General features: G+C 41.6%; 23 non-coding genes across 23 annotated transcripts; all 23 read right to left on the bottom strand.

The window, feature by feature from the left end:
* Positions 1-1597: 1597 nt before the first annotated feature.
* TRNAR-ACG (transfer RNA arginine (anticodon ACG)) lies at positions 1598-1670 on the bottom strand. Its single transcript has one exon. It is a non-coding gene; the product is annotated as a tRNA-Arg (tRNA).
* Positions 1671-2383: 713 nt separating this feature from the next.
* On the bottom strand, positions 2384-2456 carry TRNAR-ACG (transfer RNA arginine (anticodon ACG)). Its single transcript has one exon. It is a non-coding gene; the product is annotated as a tRNA-Arg (tRNA).
* A 919-nt stretch (positions 2457-3375) lies between these two features.
* TRNAR-ACG (transfer RNA arginine (anticodon ACG)) lies at positions 3376-3448 on the bottom strand. Its single transcript has one exon. It is a non-coding gene; the product is annotated as a tRNA-Arg (tRNA).
* A 1161-nt stretch (positions 3449-4609) lies between these two features.
* On the bottom strand, positions 4610-4682 carry TRNAR-GCG (transfer RNA arginine (anticodon GCG)). The gene has a single exon. It is a non-coding gene; the product is annotated as a tRNA-Arg (tRNA).
* An 872-nt stretch (positions 4683-5554) lies between these two features.
* TRNAH-GUG (transfer RNA histidin (anticodon GUG)) lies at positions 5555-5626 on the bottom strand. Its single transcript has one exon. It is a non-coding gene; the product is annotated as a tRNA-His (tRNA).
* Positions 5627-5634: 8 nt separating this feature from the next.
* Positions 5635-5707, bottom strand: TRNAC-ACA (transfer RNA cysteine (anticodon ACA)). Its single transcript has one exon. It is a non-coding gene; the product is annotated as a tRNA-Cys (tRNA).
* Positions 5708-6815: 1108 nt separating this feature from the next.
* TRNAR-ACG (transfer RNA arginine (anticodon ACG)) lies at positions 6816-6888 on the bottom strand. Its single transcript has one exon. It is a non-coding gene; the product is annotated as a tRNA-Arg (tRNA).
* A 4460-nt stretch (positions 6889-11348) lies between these two features.
* On the bottom strand, positions 11349-11421 carry TRNAR-GCG (transfer RNA arginine (anticodon GCG)). The gene has a single exon. It is a non-coding gene; the product is annotated as a tRNA-Arg (tRNA).
* A 1417-nt stretch (positions 11422-12838) lies between these two features.
* Positions 12839-12910, bottom strand: TRNAH-GUG (transfer RNA histidin (anticodon GUG)). Its single transcript has one exon. It is a non-coding gene; the product is annotated as a tRNA-His (tRNA).
* Positions 12911-12918: 8 nt separating this feature from the next.
* Positions 12919-12991, bottom strand: TRNAR-ACG (transfer RNA arginine (anticodon ACG)). Its single transcript has one exon. It is a non-coding gene; the product is annotated as a tRNA-Arg (tRNA).
* Positions 12992-13704: 713 nt separating this feature from the next.
* Positions 13705-13777, bottom strand: TRNAR-ACG (transfer RNA arginine (anticodon ACG)). Its single transcript has one exon. It is a non-coding gene; the product is annotated as a tRNA-Arg (tRNA).
* A 632-nt stretch (positions 13778-14409) lies between these two features.
* Positions 14410-14481, bottom strand: TRNAH-GUG (transfer RNA histidin (anticodon GUG)). Its single transcript has one exon. It is a non-coding gene; the product is annotated as a tRNA-His (tRNA).
* An 8-nt stretch (positions 14482-14489) lies between these two features.
* TRNAR-ACG (transfer RNA arginine (anticodon ACG)) lies at positions 14490-14562 on the bottom strand. The gene has a single exon. It is a non-coding gene; the product is annotated as a tRNA-Arg (tRNA).
* A 1497-nt stretch (positions 14563-16059) lies between these two features.
* Positions 16060-16132, bottom strand: TRNAR-ACG (transfer RNA arginine (anticodon ACG)). The gene has a single exon. It is a non-coding gene; the product is annotated as a tRNA-Arg (tRNA).
* A 632-nt stretch (positions 16133-16764) lies between these two features.
* TRNAH-GUG (transfer RNA histidin (anticodon GUG)) lies at positions 16765-16836 on the bottom strand. The gene has a single exon. It is a non-coding gene; the product is annotated as a tRNA-His (tRNA).
* An 8-nt stretch (positions 16837-16844) lies between these two features.
* Positions 16845-16917, bottom strand: TRNAR-ACG (transfer RNA arginine (anticodon ACG)). Its single transcript has one exon. It is a non-coding gene; the product is annotated as a tRNA-Arg (tRNA).
* Positions 16918-17630: 713 nt separating this feature from the next.
* TRNAR-ACG (transfer RNA arginine (anticodon ACG)) lies at positions 17631-17703 on the bottom strand. Its single transcript has one exon. It is a non-coding gene; the product is annotated as a tRNA-Arg (tRNA).
* A 713-nt stretch (positions 17704-18416) lies between these two features.
* TRNAR-ACG (transfer RNA arginine (anticodon ACG)) lies at positions 18417-18489 on the bottom strand. The gene has a single exon. It is a non-coding gene; the product is annotated as a tRNA-Arg (tRNA).
* Positions 18490-19905: 1416 nt separating this feature from the next.
* Positions 19906-19977, bottom strand: TRNAH-GUG (transfer RNA histidin (anticodon GUG)). Its single transcript has one exon. It is a non-coding gene; the product is annotated as a tRNA-His (tRNA).
* Positions 19978-19980: 3 nt separating this feature from the next.
* Positions 19981-20058, bottom strand: TRNAR-ACG (transfer RNA arginine (anticodon ACG)). Its single transcript has one exon. It is a non-coding gene; the product is annotated as a tRNA-Arg (tRNA).
* Positions 20059-20691: 633 nt separating this feature from the next.
* Positions 20692-20763, bottom strand: TRNAH-GUG (transfer RNA histidin (anticodon GUG)). The gene has a single exon. It is a non-coding gene; the product is annotated as a tRNA-His (tRNA).
* Positions 20764-20771: 8 nt separating this feature from the next.
* TRNAR-ACG (transfer RNA arginine (anticodon ACG)) lies at positions 20772-20844 on the bottom strand. The gene has a single exon. It is a non-coding gene; the product is annotated as a tRNA-Arg (tRNA).
* Positions 20845-21556: 712 nt separating this feature from the next.
* On the bottom strand, positions 21557-21629 carry TRNAR-ACG (transfer RNA arginine (anticodon ACG)). The gene has a single exon. It is a non-coding gene; the product is annotated as a tRNA-Arg (tRNA).

Below are 21629 nucleotides of genomic sequence, written 5' to 3' on the forward strand. Positions count from 1 at the left end.
GAAATGCTTGCTTGAAAGCACAGTGGAGATATTTCAGCTAGTTACCTCTCATACTGAAAGTTTAGCTAAGATTTCTATGACCAATCTGAGAAGTCAAAATGTATTCAACAACACCTATGTCTGAAATGGTGTCTCACAGCGAGTGTTTCCTTTACAGTCCCTAATGAGAGTTAGCAAACACCGCCTACAAAAAGATAATTTTAACACGAGGGAAACCATGCACACCTACCAATTTTTTCCATTTGTGTCAGACTTTCTTCCAAAGCGAATGAAAGATGGTCTTGAACACTCGCAGCCTCTAATGAACAGGTGTTGGGAGAACATATCAGTAACAAGGAATTTCGGACAGGAGTTTGAAAAGACTCTAGCAATTCAGTGAAAATAGGATGCCGTGACCTGGATTTGAACCGGGGTTGCTGCAGCCACAACGCAGAGTACTAACCACTATACGATCACAGCAAGTGACTCGAGCCAGGTAGGAGTTGAACCTACAATCTTCTGATCTGTAGTCAGATGCGGTATACATTGCGCCACTGGCCCACACTTGCATGTGGCTAGATATCCTTTGCTTTAGTGAGAAGACTGAGTTAGCTTATTGAAGGCATAAAAGAGGGAGACTTCATCTTTTCTAGAAAGTGGGCTGTGACAGGCAAGATATTTGGTAGGAAATGCACCACTGGCCCACACATGCACGTTGCTGGATATCCTTTGCTTTAGTGAGAAGACTGAGTTAGCTTATTGAAGGCATAAAAGAGGGAGACTTCATCTTTTCTAGAAAGTGGGCTGTGACAGGCAAGATATTTGGTAGGGAATGCACCACTGGCCCACACATGCACGTTGCTGGATATCCTTTGCTTTGCACGTTATCCATTGCGCCACTGGCCCACACATGCACATTGCTGGATATCCTTTGCTTTAGTGAGAAGACTGAGTTAGCTTATTGAAGGCATAAAAGAGGGAGACTTCATCTTTTCTAGAAAGTAGGCTGTGACAGGCAAGATATTTGGTAGGAAATGACTAAACAATCTAGAGATAGGGTGCTAAAATACGCCAACAATGAAGAAAAAAGGAGTTTCATGATCATGAAAAAAGGTGGCCAAGTAGTTGGCTTGTTCCCACAAGCAAAAGTAGAAATGCTTGCTTGAAAGCACAGTGGAGATATTTCAGCTAGTTACCTCTCATACTGAAAGTTTAGCTAAGATTTCTATGACCAATCTGAGGAGGCAAAATGTATTCAACAACACCTATGTCTGAAATGGTGTCTCACAGCGAGTGTTTCCTTTACAGTCCCTAATCAGAGTTAGCAAACACCGCCTACAAAAAGATGATTTTAACACGAGGGAAACCATGCACACCTACCAATTTCTTCCATTTGTGTCAGACTTTCTTCCAAAGCGAATGAAAGATGGTCTTGAACACTCGCAGCCTCTAATGAACAGGTGTTGGGAGAACATATCTGTAACAAGGAATTTTGGACAGGAGTTTGAAAAGACTCTAGCAATTCAGTAAAAGTAGGATGCCGTGACCCGGATTCGAACCGGGTTTGCTGCGGCCACAACGCAGAGTACTAACCACTATACGATCACGGTAAGTGACTCGAGCCAGGTAGGAGTCGAACCTACAATCTTCTGATCCGTAGTCAGACGCGTTATCCATTGCGCCACTGGCCCACACATGCACGTTGTTGGATATCCTTTGCTTTAGTGAGAAGACTGAGTTAGCTTATTGAAGGCATAAAAGAGGGAGACTTCATCTTTTCTAGAAAGTGGGCTGTGACAGGCAAGATATTTGGTAGGAAATGACTAAACAATCTAGAGATAGGGTGCTAAAATACGCCAACAATGAAGAAAAAAAGGAGTTTCATGATCATGAAAAAAGGTGGCCTAGTAGTTGGGTTGTTCCCACAAGCAAAAGTAGAAATGCTTGCTTGAAAGCACAGTGGAGATATTTCAGCTAGTTACCTCTCATACTGAAAGTTTAGCTAAGATTTCTATGACCAATCTGAGAAGTCAAAATGTATTCAACAACACCTATGTCTGAAATGGTGTCTCACAGCGAGTGTTTCCTTTACAGTCCCTAATGAGAGTTAGCAAACACCGCCTACAAAAAGATGATTTTAACACGAGGGAAACCATGCACACCTACCAATTTCTTCCATTTGTGTCAGACTTTCTTCCAAAGCGAATGAAAGATGTTCTTGAACACTCGCAGCCTCTAATGAACAGGTGTTGGGAGAACATATCTGTAACAAGGAATTTTGGACAGGAGTTTGAAAAGACTCTAGCAATTCAGTAAAAGTTGGATGCCGTGACCCGGATTCGAACCGGGTTTGCTGCGGCCCAAACGCAGAGTACTAACCACTATACGATCACGGTAAGTGACTCGAGCCAGGTAGGAGTCGAACCTACAATCTTCTGATCCGTAGTCAGACGCGTTATCCATTGCGCCACTGGCCCACACATGCATGTTGCTGGATATCCTTTGCTTTAGTGAGAAGACTGAGTTAGCTTATTGAATGCATAAAAGAGGGAGACTTCATCTTTTCTAGAAAGTTGGCTGTGACAGGCAAGATATTTGGTAGGAAATGCACCACTGGCCCACACATGCACGTTGCTGGATATCCTTTGCTTTGCACGTTATCCATTGCGCCACTGGCCCACACATGCACATTGCTGGATATCTTTTGCTTTAGTGAGAAGACTGAGTTAGCTTATTGAAGGCATAAAAGAGGGAGACTTCATCTTTTCTAGAAAGTGGGCTGGACAGGCAAGATATTTGGTAGGAAATGACTAAACAATCTAGAGATAGGGTGCTAAAATACGCCAACAATGAAGAAAAAAGGAGTTTCATGATCATGAAAAAAGGTGGCCAAGTAGTTGGCTTGATCCCACAAGCAAAAGGAAAGGTAGAAATGCTTGCTTAAAAGCACAGTGGAGATATTTCAGCTAGTTACCTCTCATACTGAAAGTTTAGCTAAGATTTCTATGACCAATCTGAGGAGGCAAAATGTATTCAACAACACCTATGTCTGAAATGGTGTCTCACAGCGAGTGTATCCTTTACAGTCCCTAATGAGAGTTAGCAAACACCGCCTACAAAAAGATGATTTTAACACGAGGGAAACCATGCACACCTACCAATGTCTTCCATTTGTGTCAGACTTTCTTCCAAAGCGAATGAAAGATGGTCTTGAACACTCGCAGCCTCTAATGAACAGGTGTTGGGAGAACATATCTGTAACAAGGAATTTTGGACAGGAGTTTGAAAAGACTCTAGCAATTCAGTAAAAGTAGGATGCCGTGACCCGGATTCGAACGGGGGTTGCTACGGCCACAACGCAGAGTACTAACCACTATACGATCACAGCAAGTGACTCGAGCCAGGTAGGAGTCGAACCTACAATCTTCTGATCCGTAGTCAGACGCGTTATCCATTGCGCCACTGGCCCACACATGAATGTTGCTGGATATCCTTTGCTTTAGTGAGAAGACTGAGTTAGCTTATTGAAGGCATAAAAGTGGGAGACTTCATCTTTTCTAGAAAGTGGGCTGTGACAGGCAAGATATTTGGTAGGAAATGACTAAACAATCTAGAGATAGGGTGCTAAAATACGCCAACAATGAAGAAAAAAGGAGTTTCATGATCATGAAAAAAGGTGGCCAAGTAGTTGGCTTGATCCCACAAGCAAAAGGAAAGGTAGAAATGCTTGCTTAAAAGCACAGTGGAGATATTTCAGCTAGTTACCTCTCATACTGAAAGTTTAGCTAAGATTTCTATGACCAATCTGAGGAGGCAAAATGTATTCAACAACACCTATGTCTGAAATGGTGTCTCACAGCAAGTGTTTCCTTTACAGTACCTAATGAGAGTTAGCAAACACCGCCTACAAAAATATGATTTTAACACGAGGGAAACCATGCACACCTACCAATTTCTTCCATTTGTGGATTTCTTCCATTTGGAGACTTCATCTTTTCTAGAAAGTGGGCTGTGACAGGCAAGATATTTGGTAGGAAATGACTAAACAATCTAGAGATAGGGTGCTAAAATACGCCAACAATGAAGAAAAAAAGGAGTTTCATGATCACGGAAAAAGGTGGCCAAGTAGTTGGCTTGTTCCCACAAGCAAAAGGAAAGGTAGAAATGCTTGCTTGAAAGCACAGTGGAGATATTTCAGCTAGTTACCTCTCATACTGAAAGTTTAGCTAAGATTTTTATGACCAATCTGAGGAGGCAAAATGTATTCAACAACACCTATGTCTGAAATGGTGTCTCACAGCGAGTGTTTCCTTTACAGTCCCTAATGAGAGTTAGGAAACACCTACTACAAAAAGGTGTTTTAACACGAGGGAAACCAAGCACACCTACCAATATCTTCCATTTGTGTCAGACTTTCTTCCAAAGCGAATGAAAGATGGACTTGAACACTCGCAGCCTCTAATGAATGAACAGGTGTAGGGAGAACATATCCGTAACAAGGAATTTTGGACAGTAGTTTGAAAAGACTCTAGCAATTCAGGAATAGTAGAATGCCGTGACCGGATTCGAAATGGGGTTGCTGCGGCCACAATGCAGAGTACTAACCACTATATGATCACAGCAAGCAACTCAAGCCAGGTAGGAGTCGAACCTACAATCTCCTGATCCGCAGTCAGAAGCGTTACCCGTTGCGCCACTGGCCCACACATGCATGCTGCTGGATATCCTTTGCTTTAGTGAGAAGACTGAGTTAGCTTATTGAAGGCATAAAAGAAAGGTAGAAATGCTTGCTTGAAAACACAGTGGAGATATTTCAGCTAGTTACCTCTCATACTGAAAGTTTAGCTAAGATTTCTATGACCAATCTGAGAAGTCAAAATGTATTCAACAACACCTATGTCTGAAATGGTGTCTCACAGCGAGTGTTTCCCACACATGAATGTTGCTGGATATCCTTTGCTTTAGTGAGAAGACTGAGTTAGCTTATTGAAGGCATAAAAGTGGGAGACTTCATCTTTTCTAGAAAGTGGGCTGTGACAGGCAAGATATTTGGTAGGAAATGACTAAACAATCTAGAGATAGGGTGCTAAAATACGCCAACAATGAAGAAAAAAGGAGTTTCATGATCATGAAAAAAGGTGGCCAAGTAGTTGGCTTGATCCCACAAGCAAAAGGAAAGGTAGAAATGCTTGCTTAAAAGCACAGTGGAGATATTTCAGCTAGTTACCTCTCATACTGAAAGTTTAGCTAAGATTTCTATGACCAATCTGAGGAGGCAAAATGTATTCAACAACACCTATGTCTGAAATGGTGTCTCACAGCGAGTGTTTCCTTTACAGTACCTAATGAGAGTTAGCAAACACCGCCTACAAAAATATGATTTTAACACGAGGGAAACCATGCACACCTACCAATTTCTTCTTCTTCCATTTGTGTCAGACTTTCTTCCAAAGCGAATGAAAGATGGTCTTGAACACTCGCAGCCTCTAATGAACAGGTGTTGGGAGAACATATCTGTAACAAGGAATTTTGGACAGGAGTTTGAAAAGACTCTAGCAATTCAGTGAAAGTAAGATGCCGTGACCCGGATTCGAACCGGGGTTGCTGCGGCCACAACGCAGAGTACTAACCACTATACGATCACGGCAAGTGACTTGAGCCAGGTAGGAGTCAAACCTACAATCTTCTGATCTGTAGTCAGATGCGTTATCCATTGCGCCACTGGCCCACAAATGAATGTTGCTGGATATCCTTTGCTTTAGTGAGAAGACTGAGTTAGCTTATTGAAGGCATAAAAGAGGGAGACTTCATCTTTTCTAGAAAGTGGGCTGTGACAGGCAAGATATTTGGTAGGAAATGACTAAAGAATCTAGAGATAGGGTGCTAAAATACGCCAACAATGAAGAAAAAAGGAGTTTCATGATCATGAAAAAAGGTGGCCAAGTAGTTGGCTTGTTCCCACAAGCAAAAGTAGAAATGCTTGCTTGAAAGTACAGTGGAGATATTTTAGCTAGTTACCTCTCATACTGAAAGTTTAGCTAAGATTTCTATGACCAATCTGAGGAGGCAAAATGTATTCAACAACACCTATGTCTGAAATGGTGTCTCACAGCGAGTGTTTCCCACACATGAATGTTGCTGGATATCCTTTGCTTTAGTGAGAAGACTGAGTTAGCTTATTGAAGGCATAAAAGTGGGAGACTTCATCTTTTCTAGAAAGTGGGCTGTGACAGGCAAGATATTTGGTAGGAAATGACTAAACAATCTAGAGATAGGGTGCTAAAATACGCCAACAATGAAGAAAAAAGGAGTTTCATGATCATGAAAAAAGGTGGCCAAGTAGTTGGCTTGTTCCCACAAGCAAAAGTAGAAATGCTTGCTTGAAAGCACAGTGGAGATATTTCAGCTAGTTACCTCTCATACTGAAAGTTTAGCTAAGATTTCTATGACCAATCTGAGGAGGCAAAATGTATTCAACAACACCTATGTCTGAAATGGTGTCTCACAGCGAGTGTTTCCTTTACAGTCCCAAATGAGAGTTAGCAAACACCGCCTACAAAAAGATGATTTTAACACGAGGGAAACAATGCACACCTACCAATTTCTTCCATTTGTGTCAGACTTTCTTCCAAAGCGAATGAAAGATGGTCTTGAACACTCGCAGCCTCTAATGAACAGGTGTTGGGAGAACATATCTGTAACAAGGAATTTTGGACAGGAGTTTGAAAAGACTCTAGCAATTCAGTAAAAGTTGGATGCTGTGACCCGGATTTGAACTGGGGTTGCTGCTGCCACAACGCAGAGTACTAATCACTATATGATCACGGCAAGTGACTCGAGCCAGGTAGGAGTCGAACCTACAATCTTCTGATCCGTAGTCAGACGCGTTATCCATTGCGCCACTGGCCCACACATGCACGTTGGTGGATATCCTTTGCTTTAGTGAGAAGACTGAGTCAGCTTATTGAAGGCATAAAAGAGGGAGACTTCATCTTTTCTAGAAAGTGGGCTGTGACAGGCAAGATATTTGGTAGGAAATGACTAAACAATCTAGAGATAGGGTGCTAAAATACGCCAACAATGAAGAAAAAAGGAGTTTCATGACCATGAAAAAAGGTGGCCAAGTAGTTGGCTTGTTCCCACAAGCAAAAGTAGAAATGCTTGCTTGAAAGCACAGTGGAGATATTTCAGCTAGTTACCTCTCATACTGAAAGTTTAGCTAAGATTTCTATGATCAATCTGAGGAGGCAAAATGTATTCAACAACACCTATGTCTGAAATGGTGTCTCACAGCGAGTGTTTCCTTTACAGTCCCTAATGAGAGTTAGCAAACACCGCCTACAAAAAGATGATTTTAACACGAGGGAAACCATGCACACCTACCAATGTCTTCCATTTGTGTCAGACTTTCTTCCAAAGCGAATGAAAGATGGTCTTGAACACTCGCAGCCTCTAATGAACAGGTGTTGGGAGAACATATCTGTAACAAGGAATTTTGGACAGGAGTTTGAAAAGACTCTAGCAATTCAGCAAAAGTAGGATGCTGTGACCCGGATTCAAACCAGGGTTGCTGCGGCCACAACGGAGAGTACTAACCACTATACGATCACGGCAAGTGACTCGAGCCAGGTAGGAATCAAACCTACAATTTTCTGACCTGTAGTCAGACGCGTTATCCATTGCGCCACTGGCCCACACATGCACGTTACTGGATATCCTTTGCTTTAGTGAGAAGACTGAGTTAGCTTATTGAAGGCATAAAAGAGGGAGACTTCATCTTTTCTAGAAAGTGGGCTGTGACAGGCAAGATATTTGGTAGGAAATGACTAAACAATCTAGAGATAGGGTGCTAAAATACGCCAACAATGAAGAAAAAAAGGAGTTTCATGATCATGAAAAAAGGTGGCCAAGTAGTTGGCTTGTTCCCACAAGCAAAAGTAGAAATGCTTGCTTGAAAGCACAGTGGAGATATTTCAGCTAGTTACCTCTCATACTGAAAGTTTAGCTAAGATTTCTATGACCAATCTGAGGAGGCAAAATTTATTCAACAACACCTATGTCTGAAATGGTGTCTCACAGCGAGTGTTTCCTTTACAGTCCCTAATGAGAGTTAGCAAACACCGCCTACAAAAAGATGATTTTAACACGAGGGAAACCATGCACACCTAACAATTTCTTCCATTTGTGTCAGATTTTCTTCCAAAGCGAATGAAAGATGGTCTTGAACACTCGCAGTCTCTAATGAACAGGTGTTGGGAGAACATATCTGTAACAAGGAATTTTGGACAGGAGTTTGAAAAGACTCTAGCAATTCAGTAAAAGTAGGATGCTGTGACCTGGATTCGAACTGGGGTTGCTGAGGCCACAACATAGAGTACTAACCACTATACGATCACAGCAAGTGACTCGAGGCAGGTAGGAGTCGAACCTACAAACTTCTGATCCGTAGTCAGACGTGTTATCCTTTGCGCCACTGGCCCACACATGAATGTTGCTGGATATCCTTTGCTTTAGTGAGAAGACTGAGTTAGCTTATTGAAGGCATAAAAGAGGGAGACTTCATCTTTTCTAGAAAGTGGGCTGTGACAGGCAAGATATTTGGTAGGAAATCTGTATAATAAACCTATGGGTAAAGTGGTAGGTCCGGGCATTAAATCGTCATGGTTTCCTTTTACTAATGGCACACGCCAGGGTTGCCCTCTTTCTCCACTCCTTTATGTTTTATCCTTGGAGCCACTCGCAAGGGATATTAGAGCAGATCAAAGCATTAAGGGATGTGGAAAAGAGGGTACACAAAAAAAATAAAATTATATGCAGACGACATATTACTGACGGTTAAAGATCCAATAACATCACTTAATCATATTATGAATTGGATAGACCAGTACAGCTACGTATCTAATTACAAGCTAAACATCGATAAATCGATTGCCCTTGCTTACAACCTTGATAGTACTCAAAAGCAACAAATTGAATCATTCGGTTTTAAATGGGCCGATGACTCCCTAACCTATTTAGGAATAAAAATTAATAAAACGCCAAAACTTTGGATGGAGATTAATCTCCTCCCTTTAATTAAGGACATGAACGTTTCCTTTAAAAATTGGCGAGGACTTTTTATTTCTTGGTGGGGTAGACTAAATGTAACTAACTCATATATTCTGCCTAAATTCTTATATATATTCAGGATGATCCCGCATATGGTTCCTGCAAGCTGGTTAGACTTAATTCAGCAACAGATTAACAAGTTTATATGGGGATCAAAAAAACCTATTTTAAAACTGCAAATAATGGCTAAAAAGAAGAATAAAGGTGGCTTAGGACTCCCCCTTGTGAGTGAATATGCTCTAGCGGCCTTGTTTACACATGCGATGCAGACACAAAATAATAAAGCGCAACAGGAATTATGGTATAGAGAAGAATTTCCAAAGAAATACCCCCATAAAGAATTACAGTCCTTATTCTGGATCTCCTCTATGAAAGCTATTAAATATACCGAATCAGGAACTAGCCTAGCTCTTCAACATCTTGTAAGAAATTGGCATTGGGTTAAAGCCAAACTTGGACTTGCAAACCTGATAATAACTAGTCTCCCACTATCTATAATAGAACACACGAATGAAAATTTAAAGCTATCCAGTTGGAAACAAAAGGGCATAATATTAATAAGAGATCTTATGCAGGGAGATACACTTAAGACCTTTAATCAACTTCAACAAGAATTTAATCTCCCAATAGAGGACTGTTTCAGATATTTAAGGGTTAAGAGCTATCTTTTAGACTCCTTACCTCAAAATATTAATTTAACAGTGTATAACTTGTTTAAACAAGTAGTAGAAGGAGACGATAGCAGGAAACAACTGACAAAAGCCCTAAACTTGATTAGGTTATGTAAAAAAGAATGTATTCCTTCAGCATTAGCAAAATGGGAGAGAGATTTAGATATCAAAATTAAAATTGAAGATTGGAACAAAGCGCTAAATACCACTTATAAAAATATACATTGTTTAAATTTAAACGAGTTACAATTTAAAATTATGAACAGGTGGTATCTGGTCCCTTTTGCCTTGGCAAAAATGTTCCCTACCAATCTCCCAAATTGTTGGCGTTGTGGCGCAGATAGGGGAGATATGGTTCATATTTGGTGGAATTGTAACCCAATTCGAAAACTTTGGCAACAGATTTCATATAAACTAGCCCATGTTTTTGGGAAACACTGGAAACTAACGCCCGAAAGAGCGTTACTCCATTTAAATCTGCCAAATAATGAGAAAAAAAATATAACATTCCTTCTCCATTTATTAACGGCAATTAAAATAGAGATCGCCAGAAATTGGAGATCTTCGGCCCCAATTTTGTGGATCAAAATAAAATCCCAGTTATTATATCAATGCCGTATGGAAAAAGGTATATTAGCTCAATCTCTCTGGAATCCTGAAAGGTATAAATCATGGGAGAAATGGATAGACCTAGTGATTGATGGCAAACTAGATCCATAAAATGAAAATTACCTACTTAGATAACTCCGTAAAAATCACACTTTTGAGTTTATCTATTAATTTAGTAAAGACAGATAGAATCAACTGTAAGTTTTGTATGTCTATGTGATGTAATATTTTTGTTGTTCACTATATGCAGAAGAGATAAATGTCTATTTTTCATATGTATAATATTTTTGATATTCAGCTACTAAGATGATTAGATTTTAAATTGTTATGCATCATTCTGCATTTTATGTTTATAAAATAATAAAAAAAAAAAAAAAAAAAGATATTTGGTAGGAAATGACTAAACAATCTAGAGATAGGGTGCTAAAATACGCCAACAATGAAGAAAAAAAGGAGTTTCATGATCATGAAAAAAGGTGGCCAAGTAGTTGGCTTGTTCCCACAAGCAAAAGTAGAAATGCTTGCTTGAAAGCACAGTGGAGATATTTCAGCTAGTTACCTCTCATACTGAAAGTTTAGCTAAGATTTCTATGACCAATCTGAGGAGGCAAAATGTATTCAACAACACCTATGTCTGAAATGGTGTCTCACAGCGAGTGTTTCCTTTACAGTCCCTAATGAGAGTTAGCAAACACCGCCTACAAAAAGATGATTTTAACACGAGGGAAACCATGCACACCTACCAATTTCTTCCATTTGTGTCAGACTTTCTTCCAAAGCGAATGAAAGATGGTCTTGAACACTCGCAGCCTCTAATGAACAGGTGTTGGGAGAACATATCTGTAACAAGGAATTTCGGACAGGAGTTTGAAAAGACTCTAGCAATTCAGTAAAAGAAGGATGCCGTGAACCGGATTCGAACCGGGGTTGCTGCGGCCACAACGCAGAGTACTAACCACTATACGATCAAGGCAAGTGACTCGAGCCAGGTAGGAGTCGAACCTACAATCTTCTGATCCGCAGTCAGACTCGTTATCCATTGCGCCACTGGCCCACACATGCACGTTGGTGGATATCCTTTGCTTTAGTGAGAAGACTGAGTCAGCTTATTGAAGGCATAAAAGAGGGAGACTTCATCTTTTCTAGAAAGTGGGCTGTGACAGGCAAGATATTTGGTAGGAAATGACTAAACAATCTAGAGATAGGGTGCTAAAATACGCCAACAATGAAGAAAAAAGGAGTTTCATGATCATGAAAAAAGGTGGCCAAGTAGTTGGCTTGTTCCCACAAGCAAAAGTAGAAATGCTTGCTTGAAAGCACAGTGGAGATATTTCAGCTAGTTACCTCTCATACTGAAAGTTTAGCTAAGATTTCTATGACCAATCTGAGGAGGCAAAATGTATTCAACAACACCTATGTCTGAAATGGTGTCTCACAGCGAGTGTTTCCTTTACAGTCCCACATGAGAGTTAGCAAACACCGCCTACAAAAAGATGATTTTAACACGAGGGAAACCATGCACACCTACCAATTTCTTCCATTTGTGTCAGACTTTCTTCCAAAGCGAATGAAAGATGGTCTTGAACACTCACAGCCTCTAATGAACAGGTGTTGGGAGAACATATCTGTAACAAGGAATTTCGGACAGGAGTTTGAAAAGACTCTAGCAATTCAGTAAAAGTAAGATGCTGTGACCCGGATTCGAACCGGGGTTGCTGCGGCCACAACGCAGAGTACTAACCACTATACGATCACGGCAAGCGACTCGAGCCATGTAGGATTCGAACCTACAATCTTCTGATCTGTAGTGAGACGCGTTATCCATCGCGCCACTGGCCCACACATGCATGTTGGTGGATATCCTTTGCTTTAGTGAGAAGACTGAGTCAGCTTATTGAAGGCATAAAAGAGGGAGACGTCATCTTTTCTAGAAAGTGGGCTGTGACAGGCAAGATATTTGGTAGGAAATGACTAAACAATCTAGAGATAGGGTGCTGAAATACGCCAACAATGAAGAAAAAAGGAGTTTCATGATCATGAAAAAAGGTGGCCAAGTAGTTGGCTTGTTCCCACAAGCAAAAGTAGAAATGCTTGCTTGAAAGCACAGTGGAGATATTTCAGCTAGTTACCTCTCATACTGAAAGTTTAGCTAAGATTTCTATGACCAATCTGAGGAGGCAAAATGTATTCAACAACACCTATGTCTGAAATGGTGTCTCACAGCGAGTGTTTCCTTTACAGTCCCTAATGAGAGTTAGCAAACACCGCCTACAAAAAGATGATTTTAACACGAGGGAAACCATGCACACCTAACAATTTCTTCCATTTGTGTCAGACTTTCTTCCAAAGCGAATGAAAGATGGTCTTGAACACTCGCAGCCTCTAATGAACAGGTGTTGGGAGAACATATCTGTAACAAGGAATTTTGGACAGGAGTTTGAAAAGACTCTAGCAATTCAGTAAAAGTTGGATGCCGTGACCTGGATTCGAACCAGGGTTGCTGCGGCCACAACGCAGAGTACTAACCACTATACGATCACAGCAAGTGACTCGAGCCAGGTAGGAGTCGAACCTACAATCTTCTGATCCGTAGACAGACGCGTTATCCATTGCGCCACTGGCCCACACATGCACGTTGGTGGATATCCTTTGCTTTAGTGAGAAGACTGAGTCAGCTTATTGAAGGCATAAAAGAGGGAGACGTCATCTTTTCTAGAAAGTGGGCTGTGACAGGCAAGATATTTGGTAGGAAATGACTAAACAATCTAGAGATAGGGTGCTAAAATACGCCAACAATGAAGAAAAAAAGGAGTTTCATGATCATGAAAAAAGGTGGCCAAGTAGTTGGCTTGTTCCCACAAGCAAAAGTAGAAATGCTTGCTTGAAAGCACAGTGGAGATATTTCAGCTAGTTACCTCTCATACTGAAAGTTTAGCTAAGATTTCTATGACCAATCTGAGGAGGCAAAATGTATTCAACAACACCTATGTCTGAAATGGTGTCTCACAGCGAGTGTTTCCTTTACAGTCCCTAATGAGAGTTAGCAAACACCGCCTACAAAAAGATGATTTTAACACGAGGGAAACCATGCACACCTACCAATTTCTTCCATTTGTGTCAGACTTTCTTCCAAAGCGAATGAAAGATGGTCTTGAACACTCGCAGCCTCTAATGAACAGGTGTTGGGAGAACATATCTGTAACAAGGAATTTCGGACAGGAGTTTGAAAAGACTCTAGCAATTCAGTAAAAGTAGGATGCCGTGAACCGGATTCGAACCGGGGTTGCTGCGGCCACAATGCAGAGTACTAACCACTATACGATCACGGCAAGTGACTCGAGCCAAGTAGGAGTCGAACCTACAATCTTCTGATCCGTAGTCAGACGCGTTATCCATTGCGCCACTGGCCCACACATGCACGTTGGTGGATATCCTTTGCTTTAGTGAGAAGACTGAGTCAGCTTATTGAAGGCATAAAAGAGGGAGACTTCATCTTTTCTAGAAAGTGGGCTGTGACAGGCAAGATATTTGGTAGGAAATGACTAAACAATCTAGAAATAGGGTGCTGAAATTCGCCAACAATGAAGAAAAAAGGAGTTTCATGATCATGAAAAAAGGTGGCCAAGTAGTTGGCTTGTTCCCACAAGCAAAAGTAGAAATGCTTGCTTGAAAGCACAGTGGAGATATTTCAGCTAGTTACCTCTCATTCTGAAAGTTTAGCTAAGATTTCTATGATCAATCTGAGGAGGCAAAATGTATTCAACAACACCTATGTCTGAAATGGTGTCTCACAGCGAGTGTTTCCTTTACAGTCCCTAATGAGAGTTAGCAAACACCGCCTACAAAAAGATGATTTTAACACGAGGGAAACCATGCACACCTACCAATTTCTTCCATTTGTGTCAGACTTTCTTCCAAAGCGAATGAAAGATGGTCTTGAACACTCGCAGCCTCTAATGAACAGGTGTTGGGAGAACATATCTGTAACAAGGAATTTTGGACAGGAGTTTGAAAAGACTCTAGCAATTCAGTAAAAGTAGGATGCCGTGACCCGGATTCGAACCGGGGTTGCTGCGGCCACAACGCAGAGTACTAACCACTATACGATCACGGCAAGTGACTCGAGCCAGGTAGGAGTCGAACCTACAATCTTCTGATCCGTAGTCAGACGCGTTATCCATTGCGCCACTGGCCCACACATGCACGTTGGTGGATATCCTTTGCTTTAGTGAGAAGACTGAGTCAGCTTATTGAAGGCATAAAAGAGGGAGACTTCATCTTTTCTAGAAAGTGGGCTGTGACAGGCAAGATATTTGGTAGGAAATGACTAAACAATCTAGAGATAGGGTGCTGAAATACGCCAACAATGAAGAAAAAAGGAGTTTCATGATCATGAAAAAAGGTGGCCAAGTAGTTGGCTTGTTCCCACAAGCAAAAGTAGAAATGCTTGCTTGAAAGCACAGTGGAGATATTTCAGCTAGTTACCTCTCATACTGAAAGTTTAGCTAAGATTTCTATGATCAATCTGAGGAGGCAAAATGTATTCAACAACACCTATGTCTGAAATGGTGTCTCACAGCGAGTGTTTCCTTTACAGTCCCTAATGAGAGTTAGCAAACACCGCCTACAAAAAGATGATTTTAACACAAGGGAAACCATGCACACCTACCAATGTCTTCCATTTGTGTCAGACTTTCTTCCAAAGCGAATGAAAGATGGTCTTGAACACTCGCAGCCTCTAATGAACAGGTGTTGGGAGAACATATCTGTAACAAGGAATTTTGGACAGGAGTTTGAAAAGACTCTAGCAATTCAGCAAAAGTAGGATGCCGTGACATGGATTCGAACCGGGGTTGCTGCGGCCACAACGCAGAGTACTAACCACTATACGATCACGGCAAGTGACTCAAGCCAGGTAGGAGTCGAACCTACAATCTTCTGATATGTAGTCACATGCGTTATCCATTGTGCCACTGGCCCACACATGAATGTTGCTGGATATCCTTTGCTTTAGTGAGAAGACTGAGTTAGCTTATTGAAGGCATAAAAGAGGGAGACTTCATCTTTTCTAGAAAGTGGGCTGTGACAGGCAAGATATTTGGTAGGAAATGACTAAACAATCTAGAGATAGGGTGCTAAAATACGCCAACAATGAAGAAAAAAGGAGTTTCATGATCATGAAAAAAGGTGGCCAAGTAGTTGGCTTGTTCCCACAAGCAAAAGTAGAAATGCTTGCTTGAAAGCACAGTGGAGATATTTCAGCTAGTTACCTCTCATACTGAAAGTTTAGCTAAGATTTCTATGACCAATCTGAGGGGGCAAAATGTATTCAACAACACCTATGTCTGAAATGGTGTCTCACAGCGAGTGTTTCCTTTACAGTCCCTAATGAGAGTTAGCAAACACCGCCTACAAAAAGATGATTTTAACACGAGGGAAACCATGCACACCTACCAATTTCTTCCATTTGTGTCAGACTTTCTTCCAAAGCGAATGAAAGATGGTCTTGAACACTCGCAGCCTCTAATGAACAGGTGTTGGGAGAACATATCTCTAACAAGGAATTTTGGACAGGAGTTTGAAAAGACTCTAGCAATTCAGTAAAAGTAGGATGCCGTGACCCGGATTCGAACCTGGGTTGCTGCGGCCACAACGCAGAGTACTAACCACTATACGGTCACGGCAAGTGACTCAAACCAGGTAGGAGTCGAACCTACAATCTTCTGATCCGTAGTCAGACGCGTTATCCATTGCGCTACTGGCCCACACATGCACGTTGGTGGATATCCTTTGCTTTAGTGAGAAGACTGAGTCAGCTTATTGAAGGCATAAAAGAGGGAGACTTCATCTTTTCTAGAAAGTGGGCTGTGACAGGCAAGATATTTGGTAGGAAATGACTAAACAATCTAGAGATAGGGTGCTAAAATACGCCAACAATGAAGAAAAAAGGAGTTTCATGATCATGAAAAAAGGTGGCCAAGTAATTGGCTTGTTCCCACAAGCAAAAGTAGAAATGCTTGCTTGAAAGCACAGTGGAGATATTTCAGCTAGTTACCTCTCATACTGAAAGTTTAGCTAAGATTTCTATGATCAATCTGAGGAGGCAAAATGTATTCAACAACACCTATGTCTGAAATGGTGTCTCACAGCGAGTGTTTCCTTTACAGTCCCTAATGAGAGTTAGCAAACACCGCCTACAAAAAGATGATTTTAACATGAGGGAAACCATGCACACCTACCAATTTCTTCCATTTGTGTCAGACTTTCTTCCAAAGCGAATGAAAGATGGTCTTGAACACTCGCAGCCTCTAATGAACAGGTGTTGGGAGAACATATCTGTAACAAGGAATTTTGGACAGGAGTTTGAAAAGACTCTAGCAATTCAGTAAAAGTAGGATGCCGTGACCCGGATTCGAACCGGGGTTGCTGCGGCCACAACGCAGAGTACTAACCACTATACGATCACGGCAAGTGACTCGAGCCAGGTAGGAGTTGAACCAACAATCTTCTGATCCGTAGTCAGACGCGTTATCCGTTGCGCCACTGGCCCACACATTTGCGTTGGTGGATATCCTTTGCTTTAGTGAGAAGACTGAGTCAGCTTATTGAAGGCATAAAAGAGGGAGACTTCATCTTTTCTAGAAAGTGGGCTGTGACAGGCAAGATATTTGGTAGGAAATGACTAAACAATCTAGAGATAGGGTGCTAAAATACGGCAACAATGAAGAAAAAAGGAGTTTCATGATCATGAAAAAAGGTGGCCAAGTAGTTGGCTTGTTCCCACAAGCAAAAGTAGAAATGCTTTGCTTGAAAGCACAGTGGAGATATTTCAGCTAGTTACCTCTCATACTGAAAGTTTAGCTAAGATTTCTATGACCAATCTGAGGAGGCAAAATGTATTCAACAACACCTATGTCTGAAATGGTGTCTCACAGCGAGTGTTTCCTTTACAGTCCCACATGAGAGTTAGCAAACACCGCCTACAAAAAGATGATTTTAACACGAGGGAAACCATGCACACCTACCAATGTCTTCCATTTGTGTCAGACTTTCTTCCAAAGCGAATGAAAGATGGTCTTGAACACTCGCAGCCTCTAATGAACAGGTGTTGGGAGAACATATCTGTAACAAGGAATTTTGGACAGGAGTTTGAAAAGACTCTAGCAATTCAGTAAAAGTAGGATGCCGTGACCCGGATTCGAACCAGGGTTGCTGTGGCCACAACGCAGAGTGCTAACCACTATAAGATGACAGCAAGTGACTTGAGCCAGGTAGGAATCAAACCTACAATTTTCTGATCCGTAGTCAGACGCGTTATCCATTGCGCCACTGGCCCACACATGAATGTTGGTGGATATCCTTTGCTTTAGTGAGAAGACTGAGTTAGCTTATTGAAGGCATAAAAGAGGGAGACTTCATCTTTTCTAGAAACTGGGCTGTGACAGGCAAGATATTTGGTAGGAAATGACTAAACAATCTAGAGATAGGGTGCTAAAATACGCCAACAATGAAGAAAAAAAGGAGTTTCATGATCATGAAAAAAGGTGGCCAAGTAGTTGGCTTGTTCCCACAAGCAAAAGTAGAAATGCTTGCTTGAAAGCACAGTGGAGATATTTCAGCTAGTTACCTCTCATACTGAAAGTTTAGCTAAGATTTCTATGACCAATCTGAGGAGGCAAAATGTATTCAACAACACCTATGTCTGAAATGGTGTCTCACAGCGAGTGTTTCCTTTACAGTCCCTAATGAGAGTTAGCAAACACCGCCTACAAAAAGATGATTTTAACACGAGGGAAACCATGCACACCTACCAATTTCTTCCATTTGTGTCAGACTTTCTTCCAAAGCGAATGAAAGATGGTCTTGAACACTCACAGCCTCTAATGAACAGGTGTTGGGAGAACATATCTGTAACAAGGAATTTCGGACAGGAGTTTGAAAAGACTCTAGCAATTCAGTAAAAGTAGGATGCTGTGACCCGGATTCGAACCGGGGTTGCTGCGGCCACAACGCAGAGTACTAACCACTATACGATCACGGCAAGTGACTTGAGCCAGGTAGGAGTCGAACCTACAATCTTCTGATCCGTAGTCAGACGCGTTATCCATTGCGCCACTGGCCCACACATGCATGTTGGTGGATATCCTTTGCTTTAGTGAGAAGACTGAGTCAGCTTATTGAAGGCATAAAAGAGGGAGACTTCATCTTTTCTAGAAAGTGGGCTGTGACAGGCAAGATATTTGGTAGGAAATGACTAAACAATCTAGAGATAGGGTGCTAAAATACGCCAACAATGAAGAAAAAAGGAGTTTCATGATCATGAAAAAAGGTGGCCAAGTAGTTGGCTTGTTCCCACAAGCAAAAGTAGAAATGCTTGCTTGAAAGCACAGTGGAGATATTTCAGCTAGTTACCTCTCATACTGAAAGTTTAGCTAAGATTTCTATGACCAATCTGAGGAGGCAAAATGTATTCAACAACACCTATGTCTGAAATGGTGTCTCACAGCGAGTGTTTCCTTTACAGTCCCACATGAGAGTTAGCAAACACTGCCTACAAAAAGATGATTTTAACACGAGGGAAACCATGCACACCTACCAATTTCTTCCATTTGTGTCAGACTTTCTTCCAAAGCGAATGAAAGTTGGTCTTGAACACTCACAGCCTCTAATGAACAGGTGTTGGGAGAACATATCTGTAACAAGGAATTTCGGACAGGAGTTTGAAAAGACTCTAGCAATTCAGTAAAAGTAAGATGCCGTGACCCGGATTCGAACCGGGGTTGCTGCGGCCCAACGCAGAGTACTAACCACTATACGATCACGGCAAGCGACTCGAGCCATGTAGGATTCGAACCTACAATCTTCTGATCTGTAGTGAGACGCGTTATCCATTGCGCCACTGGCCCACACATGCACGTTGGTGGATATCCTTTGCTTTAGTGAGAAGACTGAGTCATCTTATTGAAGGCATAAAAGAGGGAGACTTCATCTTTTCTAGAAAGTGGGCTGTGACAGGCAAGATATTTGGTAGGAAATGACTAAACAATCTAGAGATAGGGTGCTGAAATACGCCAACAATGAAGAAAAAAGGAGTTTCATGATCATGAAAAAAGGTGGCCAAGTAGTTGGCTTGTTCCCACAAGCAAAAGTAGAAATGCTTGCTTGAAAGCACAGTGGAGATATTTCAGCTAGTTACCTCTCATACTGAAAGTTTAGCTAAGATTTCTATGACCAATCTGAGGAGGCAAAATGTATTCAACAACACCTATGTCTGAAATGGTGTCTCACAGCGAGTGTTTCCTTTACAGTCCCTAATGAGAGTTAGCAAACACCGCCTACAAAAAGATGATTTTAACACGAGGGAAACCATGCACACCTAACAATTTCTTCCATTTGTGTCAGACTTTCTTCCAAAGCGAATGAAAGATGGTCTTGAACACTCGCAGCCTCTAATGAACAGGTGTTGGGAGAACATATCTGTAACAAGGAATTTTGGACAGGAGTTTGAAAAGACTCTAGCAATTCAGTAAAAGTAGGATGCCGTGACCTGGATTCGAACCAGGGTTGCTGCGGCCACAACGCAGAGTACTAACCACTATACGATCACAGCAAGTGACTCTAGCCAGGCAGGAGTCGAACCTACAATCTTCTGATCCGTAGTCAGACGCGTTATCCATTGCGCCACTGGCCCACACATGCACGTTACTGGATATCCTTTGCTTTAGTGAGAAGACTGAGTTAGCTTATTGAAGGCATAAAAGAGGGAGACTTCATCTTTTCTAGAAAGTGGGCTGTGACAGGCAAGATATTTGGTAGGAAATGACTAAACAATCTAGAGATAGGGTGCTAAAATACGCCAACAATGAAGAAAAAAAGGAGTTTCATGATCATGAAAAAAGGTGGCCAAGTAGTTGGCTTGTTCCCACAAGCAAAAGTAGAAATGCTTGCTTGAAAGCACAGTGGAGATATTTCAGCTAGTTACCTCTCATACTGAAAGTTTAGCTAAGATTTCTATGACCAATCTGAGGAGGCAAAATGTATTCAACAACACCTATGTCTGAAATGGTGTCTCACAGCGAGTGTTTCCCTTACAGTCCCTAATGAGAGTTAGCAAACACCGCCTACAAAAAGATGATTTTAACACGAGGGAAACCATGCACACCTACCAATTTCTTCCATTTGTGTCAGACTTTCTTCCAAAGCGAATGAAAGATGGTCTTGAACACTCGCAGCCTCTAATGAACAGGTGTTGGGAGAACATATCTGTAACAAGGAATTTCGGACAGGAGTTTGAAAAGACTCTAGCAATTCAGTAAAAGTAGGATGCCGTGACCCGGATTCGAACCGGGGTTGCTGCGGCCACAACGCAGAGTACTAACCACTATACGATCACGGCAAGTGACTCGAGCCAGGTAGGAGTTGAACCTACAATCTTCTGATCCGTAGTCAGACGCGTTATCCATTGCGCCACTGGCCCACACATGCATGTTGGTGGATATCCTTTGCTTTAGTGAGAAGACTGAGTCAGCTTATTGAAGGCATAAAAGAGGGAGACTTCATCTTTTCTAGAAAGTGGGCTGTGACAGGCAAGATATTTGGTAGGAAATGACTAAACAATCTAGAAATAGGGTGCTGAAATTCGCCAACAATGAAGAAAAAAGGAGTTTCATGATCATGAAAAAAGGTGGCCAAGTAGTTGGCTTGTTCCCACAAGCAAAAGTAGAAATGCTTGCTTGAAAGCACAGTGGAGATATTTCAGCTAGTTACCTCTCATACTGAAAGTTTAGCTAAGATTTCTATGATCAATCTGAGGAGGCAAAATGTATTCAACAACACCTATGTCTGAAATGGTGTCTCACAGCGAGTGTTTCCTTTACAGTCCCTAATGAGAGTTAGCAAACACCGCCTACAAAAAGATGATTTTAACACGAGGGAAACCATGCACACCTACCAATTTCTTCCATTTGTGTCAGACTTTCTTCCAAAGCGAATGAAAGATGGTCTTGAACACTCGCAGCCTCTAATGAACAGGTGTTGGGAGAACATATCTGTAACAAGGAATTTTGGACAGGAGTTTGAAAAGACTCTAGCAATTCAGTAAAAGTAGGATGCCGTGACCCGGATTCGAACCAGGGTTGCTGTGGCCACAACGCAGAGTGCTAACCACTATATGATGACAGCAAGTGACTTGAGCCAGGTAGGAATCAAACCTACAATTTTCTGATCCGTAGTCAGACGCGTTATCCATTGCGCCACTGGCCC

The sequence above is a fragment of the Sceloporus occidentalis genome, unplaced genomic scaffold (assembly GCF_023333645.1).
Source record: "Sceloporus occidentalis isolate IW3139 unplaced genomic scaffold, rSceOcc1.0.p SCAF_174, whole genome shotgun sequence".
NCBI lineage: Eukaryota > Metazoa > Chordata > Lepidosauria > Squamata > Phrynosomatidae > Sceloporus > Sceloporus occidentalis.